The sequence below is a fragment of the Petaurus breviceps genome, unplaced genomic scaffold (assembly GCF_028583685.1).
Source record: "Petaurus breviceps papuanus isolate PSGF00001 unplaced genomic scaffold, PetGlider_PUasm1.0 38, whole genome shotgun sequence".
NCBI lineage: Eukaryota > Metazoa > Chordata > Mammalia > Diprotodontia > Petauridae > Petaurus > Petaurus breviceps.
In genome coordinates this window covers 70,119,706-70,130,084 of record NW_027186304.1, presented here as the reverse complement: position 1 = coordinate 70,130,084, position 10,379 = coordinate 70,119,706, and the positions used below count along the sequence as shown (strand labels likewise).

The following is a 10,379-nucleotide window of genomic DNA, read 5'->3' as shown; positions in this document are numbered from 1 at the left end:
CTTCCTTCCTTCCTTCCTTCCTTCCTTCCTTCCTTCCTTCCTTCCTTCCTTTCTTCCTTCCTTCCTTCCTCCTTCCTCTTTTCTCACCCATTCCACTCTGAAGCTCATAGATAAGACCACAATAAGTCCCTGTCCAAGTTCCATTTATTTTTGGGGGAACTCTCTTGGCTCAGAGTAAATGTCAGTGGTAACTCTCTTTTGACTAGCAACCCTGAGGGTCTTCCCCTTCCAGTTTGATTTTTTTTTTCTAATTAAAAGGGCCATCCCTTGATTTACTTTCAAAAGAGGTTCAATTGCCTCACTCAAAGTAAGAACCTGAAAAGACCTTAGCCTAAAAGGGTCAGGATCTTCCATTACATACTGGGCCATCTCCAGCTTTTTCCCCTAAACTAAGTAAATTATGATACTCTGCCTTCAGGACGTTACAAAACTGGAGCATTCATGAAAAAGTGGGAGAGCAACAGCAGGGTAGAGGGAAGTATGTTATGTGGCCTGATCAGATCAAGGGCTAGCAATTACAGGAAGATGACCTCTAAGGTGTAGGGAAAAGAAGAGAGTATAGAGGAGAGGATGAAGGTGGAAAATTGAAAAAGTAAGAAGTACTTACTTTGGTGATGGGAGGGTGTTCCCCTGGTGAATGTTCTTATAGGTGAAGAGAGATATTCTGTGAAAGGAGATGGGGACTTTGTGCTAGGCATAATCTATTTGGTGCTTTAAAACACTGCTTGTCTTGCCTTGGAAGGGGGAGGGAGTTGGAATTTCTGGGGGCATCTGGTATCTGGGGAATGGGAGGGCATGGACCCAAGGAGGAGATTTTTAAAGCAAATAGTAAAGGAAAATGATCAGGAAAAGGGTGTAGATCATCAGAGATGTGGTGGTGTGGGAGTGTTGCCATGGGGCAATGTCCTTTCTGTCACCTTTAGGAATTGGTATCTTTTTTTCTGGGAGGGACAATGGAAAAATGGAATCTATGGGGCAAGCTCTGCAAAGTAGTGGCAGAAACTGCTTAGAGGGAAGGATAGCCCAGAATGGATGCCTCAGAGGCTTTGGCTTCATGAGGAATGCAGAGAATAGAGAGGAAACAGTGAGGAGTATCAAGGCAAGTAGATGGCTCGGGAAAGTGCTCTGGGCCTGTAGTCGTGAAGATTTGAGCTCAGATCTATCCTCCATGCTTACTGACTGTGTGACTCTGGGCAAATCACTTAACCTGTTTTCCTTAATCCACTGGAGAAGGAAATAGTATCTTTGCCAAGGAAACCCCATAAAGGGGTCATGAAGAGTTGGACATGACTGGAATCCCCTCTGGAAAGGGGTATAAAAAATGGAATTTAAAACATTAATGAACAGAACTAGTGAAGGGGAGGAGAGGAAAGGGTTAATCTACTGATTGGGAGGAAAAAAGGGAGGAAAAAAAAGATAAAGGCAGGACAGAAAACGGAAATAATAAGCAAAACAAATGGGAGGGAGGATCAGGGTAAGAGGAAGAAAGACAGCGGAAATAGGGCGAACCTAAAAAAGAGAAAGAGTTAAGCAATCCAATAAAAAGAGAAGAGTGACATATTGGATAAGAACATAAAATTCTACAATCTGCTACACACAAGAAACATATTTTAAAAAACAAAGACATACCCAATAAAACTGAAGGAATGGGAAAAAGTATTATCACCAAGTAAATCCAAAAAGTAAAGCAAAAACATTCAAAAAATAAAGAGATAAACAAGGAAACTATATTATGCTGAAATGAACCATAGGCAACAAACCAATGTTAGTAATAAACTTACAAATTCGAAATGCCTTAGCATCCAAGTTCCTAAAGGAAACACTGCTTGAGCTACAAGAATACAAGGACAATAACACAATTGTGTCAAGAGACTTTAATATCTCTCAATTATGGATAAGTTTAATAGAAAGATAAACAGAAAGTAAAATATGGAGCTGAGCAAATTGCTTGAGAAACTAGAATTAAAAAACTTAGAGTGTCTTCTAAATGGGACTGAAAAAAATACATATTTCTAAGTGCCACATGGAACTTTTATAAAAGATGACCATATATTAGGGCACTTAGATATTGTAAACAAATGTAAAAAGGTAGAAATAGTAAGTGCAACATTTACAGACCATGACAGAATAAAAAATAGTCATTGGTTTAGTTACCACAAAGAGAAGACATAGTCCCAAATAGAAACTTGACAATAAAATCCTAACTAGTGAGTGGGTCAAAGAATAAACTACAGAAATAGTAATTATGTGAAAGAAAATGGTAATGATTAAATAACATCCCAAAATTTCTGGGATGCAGCTAAAGCAGTTCTCAGCAGAAAAAAAATCATATTTCTATAAACATACTTTAACAAAATAGAAAAATTCAAAGGATTAGTGAACAGTTTAACATGCATTTAAACAATTTAAAAAATCAACAAACAAATCTAAAATAAGTATAAGAGGAGATATTAAAATTAGAGAAGTCAATAAATGGGAAACAAAAAATATCAAAAATGATAAAACTAAAAGCTAGATCTTGAAAAGATTAATGAAATTGACAGACCTTTAGCTAATTTGATTAAAAACAAAAGGGCTGAAAAATCAAATAAAAATAGCAAATAAGCAAGATGAAATCACATCAAAACTACAAGAAATAAAAAAGAATAATCAGAACACATACACAGTTACATGCTAACAAAATTGAGATAAAAAAAGTAGAGGAATGACTTAAAAAATATGAAATACCAAAACTATAAGAAAATACAAAGCTTAGCAACAGATCTGATATGGAAAGACTGAATTTGATTGAGGAGTCAAGGATTACAGCTAGGCTGTGAGCCTGGCTAATTAGGAAGGTTGCGAAACTCTACAATAATAGAAATGTTTGGAAGGAGGTAGAATTTGGGGGAGGGGAAGATAATGAACTGTATTTTGTATATATTGAGTTTGAGATGTCTATGTCACATCCTATTCTAGATGTCTAAGAGGTAGCTGTTGATGTGGAGACTGAAGATTGAGAGAGATTAGAAGTGCATAGACCTTACAATTATCTCCATAGAAACACTAATTGAAACCTGGGAAGCTGATGAGATCACCAGCAAGTTAACTGAGGGAGAAGTGAAGAGGGCCAAAATCAGACTCTTGGGAGACACCCATAGTTAATGAATGGATGTGACATTGGAAGAAGGTCCACCAAAGGAGATTGAGGTGGAGTGGTCATACAGGTGAATCAGGAGAGAGCAGTTAGCAAAAGCCTAGGGGAAAATGATATCCAAAAGAACAGAGAATTGACAGTCTTTAAGATTGTAGAGAGGTCCAGGGAGAGGACTGAGAAAAGACTTTTAGATTTGGCAATTAAGAGATCATGGTAAGAAGAGCTCATTATATTTCACCTGGACTACTGCAATATAACCCTGTAACTGGATTATCTGCCTGAAGTTTCACTCCTCTAGGATCCATCCTTGACACACCTATTACCATGGTTTTCCTAAATCATGGGCTTTAGCATGTCATTCTCTTGCCCAGTAAACTCTTGATATCCCTGTTACCTCTATGATAGAATGCTGGGCCTGAAGTCAGGAAAACTTGAGTTCCAACCTCAGATGCTATGTGACCCTGGGTAAGTCACTTAACCTGTTTCCTCAACTGCAAAATTGGCATTATAAGGAGCACATATTTCAGGAAGGTGTTATCAGGATCCAATGTGATAATACATGTAAATCATTTAGCACAGTGCCTGACACATAGTAGGTGCTTAATGAATGCTTATTGCCTTTTCTTTGTCTTCTGCATGGCATTTATATTTTTACCACCTGGATCCATTCTTCTTTTCCAGTCCTATTATATCTTGTTTCCTTAACACATTCTTCATTCTAGCCCAACTAGTCTTGCTCTTCTGACATTCAACATTGAATCTCCTGACTTTATGCCTTTGGTTTTCCCAGAAGGCATTCCCTTCTCACCTTCTCCTCTTAAAATCCTTAGTTATCTTTAAACCTTGACACGTTTACCACCTCTTACCATCAAGACTTTATTGATGCCTCTAGCTGTCTCTTCTTACCCCCTCCAATTATTATGCTGTTTAGTCGTGTTTGACTCTTTGTAACCCCTTTTGGCATTTTCTTGGCAGAGCTATTGGAGTGGTTTGCCATTTCTTTCTTTTTTTTTTTTCAGAAATGCATGTAAATTTAAAAAAAATTATTTATTTACTTTTAGTTTACAACATTCAGTTCCACAATCCCTTGAGTTCCAAATTTTCTCCCCCTTCTTCTCCTCCCCCCTCCCACCCATGTCAGCATGCAATCCGATATATTCACATTAAACATTAGTCAAGTTGTAAAGGGGAATTATAACCAATGGAGTGAACAATGAGAAAGAAGGAATGAAACAAAACACAAAAGAGAGAGAGCAAGTAGTTTGCTTCAATCTGCATTCAGACTCTGTAGTTCTTCAGCTCATTTTACAGATGAGGAAACTGAGGCAAACAGGGTTAAGTGACTTGCCCAGGGTCACATAGCCAATAAGTGTCAGAGGTCACATAATGAACTCAGGTCTTTCTGCTCTGGGCCTGGCACTGTAACCACTGCACTATCTAGCTGCCTCAATTATCTTGCTACATTTTTGTCTATGAGAATGCATCTTATAAGCTCCTTGAGAGCAAGGATTGTTTCATTTTTGTCTTTATATTGTTAGTGTATGGAAAAATGCCTGGCACATTGTGAGTGCTTAGTAAATGTTTGCTTGAAGAGGAAGTGAACAATTTTGCTGTGGGGAGGAGTTTAGGAAATTTGAATCTAGTACTTTACTCCTGGCTTCCTGCTTGCCAGAGGGTCAGTAGGGAGCAGTGCAAGTTTAAAGATGGAGTGGGGTATCTGGTTCCTGAGCATATGCCTGCTCCTTTTGCAGCTAGATGTTCCTAGGTGCAGCTAGGAGTCCATCTAATTTTTAAGTTATAAAAGGTGAAATCAATGAACCTGAAATCTGAACTAAAGAATTATGTTGTTTTGCTAATGAGGTTACTACCCACATCATATGATGTCATAAGCAGTTGGTATTGCCTTGGTAACAGAGCAGTATACTTTTATTAGGAAAATACAGGAACAGATAGACAGTGCTATTCCACAGAGAACTAGAAAAAAAAAGTAGGTTTACTAAAATGAGCAACATGAAACAAAGTCTTTGGCATGCTGAGTGACCTAGTCATAGAAAATGGAAATTCAGATTGCATTTCACATATACATTTTGAATCCACAAAATATGTTTTATCAGCAGGAACAGAAGGAGTCTCTTAGACTTTGGAGAAATTTCCATGTTCTAGCACCTACTTTCTTTCTTTTTGTAAGCAGCCTTTTAGTGAAGTTAATGTAGTATGCCATATGTTAGTAGAAGAACATATGGGGAAACTGTGTATGGTGTTTGTGTTTAAAGGCTAAACCTCAGATGATTCAGTCTTATCTTGATGGCCTAAAGATAATTTAATTCAACAAACTTACCTTTCATCAGGTTAAAATATTGCAATTTTATTTAATGGTCACATGTAATATATCTATATATCTATATCGATATAGATATATAGATATATAATTGTTTGCTGTTAAGACATTTTCAGCAATATTTAAAAAGTCAATAAGAAACATTTACAAATTCTAACTACATTTTAGATGGTCTGCTAGAGAAAAATACTTATTTTATTCATTTTTGTTTTGAACTAAGGGAAGGTGACTGCTTAATGCTTCCTTCACTTCAGCCTTAACAGTTCATCAGTTCCTTCAATATAACTAATTCTAAAAACTTCTAAAAAAGAGAAACATATGGATTCTATATGAAGCTTTATTTCATCACTTGATAAAGATCAAACAGGTTTTCCACTATGTTTAGCAGTAAATAGATGTTGACCTCATCTGGAGAGGGTGAATGCATTCCTTACATTCTTGCATTTGTGTTGATCTGAAGGGCTGAGGTTGTAATAAAAAGCAACATTCTATAAGTGTGAATGAATTCCTCTGGTCTTAGTCTATGTGATACTTTTTGGAATAAACTCCTGTGAATCTGGATTCTTCCAGAATAGAGTCATGACTCTACTGAAATCACTTTATCATTCCTCATGCAACCCCATAAAAGCCAGTGAAATTGTATTCTTCTTAAAGCAAATCCTACCATTCCTGGTTCCAAGCTACTGCAGTTGCTTCATCACCTGTTAAATGGTGATATAGTATATACTTCTCTAGGCAGGGGAACTGGCTCATCAGTCTGCCCTTTGAAGACTTCTGAATATTTAACAAAAGTCTCCAGAGCCACCTCTGTTCCTCTGCTTCTTGCTAGCTCATTGTTGATGTGAAACTGAATTCTTCCCAAGAACAATTGTAAGTAAGGTGGATTTTAGTGTAAGTAAGGTGAATTTTAGTGGGTGCAAGGTGGATTTCTGTTATTATTTCTTAAAGTTCAGTTTCCCAGGATCCATAGCTATAACAATCTCTTGTTCCCAGGTGTTAGATATGAGTTCTCACAATTATGGTTCAAAACATCTCCACCACACTTGCACAACATTATATAATGATAAGTAATATAAAACTCCACTGCAGCTGTGCAGTGAGATCCAGGGATGACATGATGTAAATTTGTGAGGCTATTACTGGCAATATGTCTTCTTTGTCTGTTGCCCTATAAAGCAGGTGGGCAGTGAGTGGGGAACCTTAGGTTTGAATGCACAAACTGGAATGCTGTGTGCCTTGATTGGCCCTCATTGAAGCTTGGGGGGAATCTGTGTTTTCCTCAACCAGTCCCCATTGAGGCTTGAGGGAATTTAGGGGGATGCACAATTTATACCTGTCTCAATTCACCCCACTGAGATGTAGGGGTAGTTGCCCCCACACCCCTTCTCACTGGCCCCTGTGAGAAGGGTGGTCAGGGAGTGTTGTAGGAGTTTGCCCCGCCCCCCCCCCCATTATTAGCAATCCTCTTGAGAAAACTAGACTAGAATAAAATAAGTAAATAAATTAACCCCTTTGAAGCTGTCTTTCCTGTCTGACCAGATCAAGAGTGAACCTGTGCTAGCAGCCATCCTGTGTGCTAGTGTTACTTGTCTTACAACAATTTTCCTGGAATGGCTCTTTATGTCTCTTATTATTTGATATGGCTGAGAGGTGGGGCTGCTCTATCCCTGACAAATTGTCATTTATTCTCTTCAAGAAAACCTCCATGGCGGGGGATCCAGTTACTTCCTGAAGTAAGGAACCTTTTCATCCTTGAGATAGCTTGGATTAGGATGTTCTTCCTTATAGCAAGCCTGACTTTCTGCCCTTCTCTTCCATTGTTTCTAGTTTTGTTTGTTCTCTGGGGCCAGGTAGAAGAACAAGTCCAATCCTTTCAAATCCATCTAGGAGGTATTAACCCAGAAGGTCTGAGGATGGACTTCAAGGAGTCTATGAACTTAAATGGGAGAAAGTCACATCTTACTTTCAACGTAATTGACTTTCTTTAAAATCCTATGTAATTTGCTCTATACATTTAAAATTGTTATTATATACATCCAAGATCCTTATTCATGAAGGGGTCCATAGACTTCTCTAGACCACCATGACACAAGAAAGACTTTAAGAGGCTCTGCTCTATACCTTCACAGTACTTGCTAGTTTTCATTTCCTTCACCATTCAGGTTGAACCTTTTAAAACCTTATTTCAACTTGTCAATGTTCTTCCAAAGATGTGGTGCCCACGTCTGAACACAATGCTCCAGAAGAAATCTGACCAGTATTTGGGCACTTCTATCAGAAACTTAAACATGTATCATGAAGATGATTCACTTACTAGACATTCTGAGCATCAAAGTGTCAAAAGTACTAGACGGCTTAGGTTTCTAGAGACAGAGAGTATTAAAGCCAGAATAGTACCCTGGAGCCAACCATTCTGACTGGGTCCACTACAAATTTCTGTTACATAAGCTCCACTGGGCCCTCACTGCTGCCAAGCAGTCCTTCTATGCCTCCCTTATCTGCACATTATACCACTCTCCACAATGTTCTGAATTTTTTCATTCCTCCTCAAATTTTTAATGGCAGTCCCTCCTCCCACCCTTCTCAGGTGAGAATCTTGCCTCACATTTCACTGAAAAAAAATGAGGTCATTCATAAGAAAACCCCTTCTTCTCGCCTGTTTCTCATATCATACCACTCAGATGTTTTCTACTTTCTCTTCCTTTAACTCTGTCTCATAATGAAGTGACCTTCTTGCCAAGGCAAATCCCTTACATGTACAACACCTTTTCTACCTATTCCATCTTTTCTTCCTATCTTTAATCTTTCTTAAGCTCTTGGCTCCTTCCCTGCTACCTACAAACATACCTAGGTGTCCTGCCATCCTTAAAAAATTACCCATTCTCTCATTTTACACCTTCATCCCCTGTTCTTCCTGCTTACTTTCTCTTGTTTCTCTCTTCCAGTCTGTGGCCATATGGGGGGAAGAGGGTGTTCTCCATTTCTCAGCTTCATTTTATGTCCTCCCCTTGCTCACAAAACATTGCAGGGCTTCTCTACTCTTTGCAACTATCTTTGGTTTGGTTTTTCTCCCTTTCCAATTCTTGGCCCTCCCCCAATTTTTTTCTTCCTTCCCCTTTCCTCTCCATGGCCCTACCATGAATGAGAAACACAAAGTGATTGTGATGGAACTGGTTTCATGATGATTGGAACTAAGGCATGGGGAAATTAAGTGACTTGCTCAAGACCACACATGCCAACAATACATCCTTCTGGGATCATGTCAGTAAATGGAAAGAAGATCCTATTATGGAGGTGAAATTGCATCTATTATACCACTGGAAGATTTATACAAAAAGTTTAATATGCCAGGATGCCTACCAGCCTCAAAGGTAAGGGGAAGAGTCTAGAATGTGGACCTAATTCCTTATGTCTAATGGTCAGTTGGTTAAGATGCTGCTTTATATAAAAGTCACCAAATATCTGCACTTGAAAGTGCCTGACAGAAACTTTGTTTACAAGGGAGGGGAAATCTGCAAAGTTCCTTCCCCTAAGGCAAGCCTTGGCATCTAGCATGCAGGTGTTGTTTGAAAAATGTTAGTTCAGGAATTCTTAGCATGTGTTGCCAACTTTGATGAAAAAGACTCCAGAACTTTTGAGGGTGTTGATCCTAGGACTGCTACACTGTGAGATGTACACAAGAGCCAAGATCTCATGGATTTTACTGGTAATGCTCTTGTCCTTTACAGAACTGATGACTATTTAAATCAACCATGTTATGAAACCATCAGTAGAATTAAACTTCATAGTGACTCATTGGCAAGATATGGCAAGAGCCCAAGGATCTGCAAGACCAAGTACCATTTATGGGGGTACCTATATGTTGAATAAGCCAAATGAAGACATCTTGTAAATAATGGACAAGTGGCTGGTATAAAATCTGGAGAGATTGCCAGCTGCAAGCTGCTCATTTGTGACCCTAGTCATGTAAAAGAAAGGGTAAAAGAAATAGGCCAGGTGATCAGAGTTATCTGTGTCTTAAATTGCCCAATTAAAAATATCGGTGATTCCAATTCCTTCTAAATCATCATTCCACAGAACTATGTTAACACAAAGTCAGATATTTACATTTGCATGATTTTTTCTGCTCACAATGTGGTAGCACAAGGAAAATATATAAGCACCATTAATACTACTGTGGAAACCAGAGAATATGAGCAAAAAATCAGACCAGCATTAGAACTCTCAGCACTAACTGATAAGAAATTTGTTACCATCAATGATTGCTATGTCCCAGCTGATATGGGAACAAAAAAATCAGACATTCTGGTATTTTAATTCACCACCATTCTCCGTTCTTCTGATTACAGGGAGGAGTCATGAACTCTAAATCTTCCTTTTAAAGGGTGGTCAGCTCAGAACATCTCATTTCTAACTTGGTGGTACCACTTTCTCAAAAGTGATTTTTCCACTATGCCCCAAAGACAGATACCTTCACTGGCCCTCTTCTCTCCTCTGCTTTTCAGATTCTTTTTGTCTATTGTCTTCCCTCATTAGACTGGAAGCTTCTTGAAGGCGGGAATTGTGTTTCCTTTTTAATATTTGTATCCCTAGCATTTAGCACAGTGCCTGGCACATAGTAGATACTTAACTGTTTGTTGACTGACTGAAGAAATGAAACAAAAAATATGTTTATGGGGTGTAACAGCAAGCACCCTAGCATACCCAGGATGACTGCAAGCACAGGTTCTTTGATTTGCTTTACTAAAGGAAAGCAATTTTAAAGGGGTTAACAATTTTTAATTAAGCACACACACATGTAAAATTTACTTAGTTCAGGGGAAAAAGTCAGCACCCTAAATTTTAGAAAATACAAACAGAAATTACAAGCAGACAAAAAAATGTAGACAGAGAAAATAACACAAT

At 38.3% G+C, this 10,379-nt stretch overlaps 1 pseudogene; it reads left to right on the top strand.

Moving 5' to 3' along the window:
* The first annotated feature begins 8,743 nt into the window (after positions 1–8,743).
* Positions 8,744–9,791, top strand: LOC138170266 (rab GDP dissociation inhibitor beta pseudogene; annotated as a pseudogene).
* Positions 9,792–10,379: the final 588 nt, after the last annotated feature.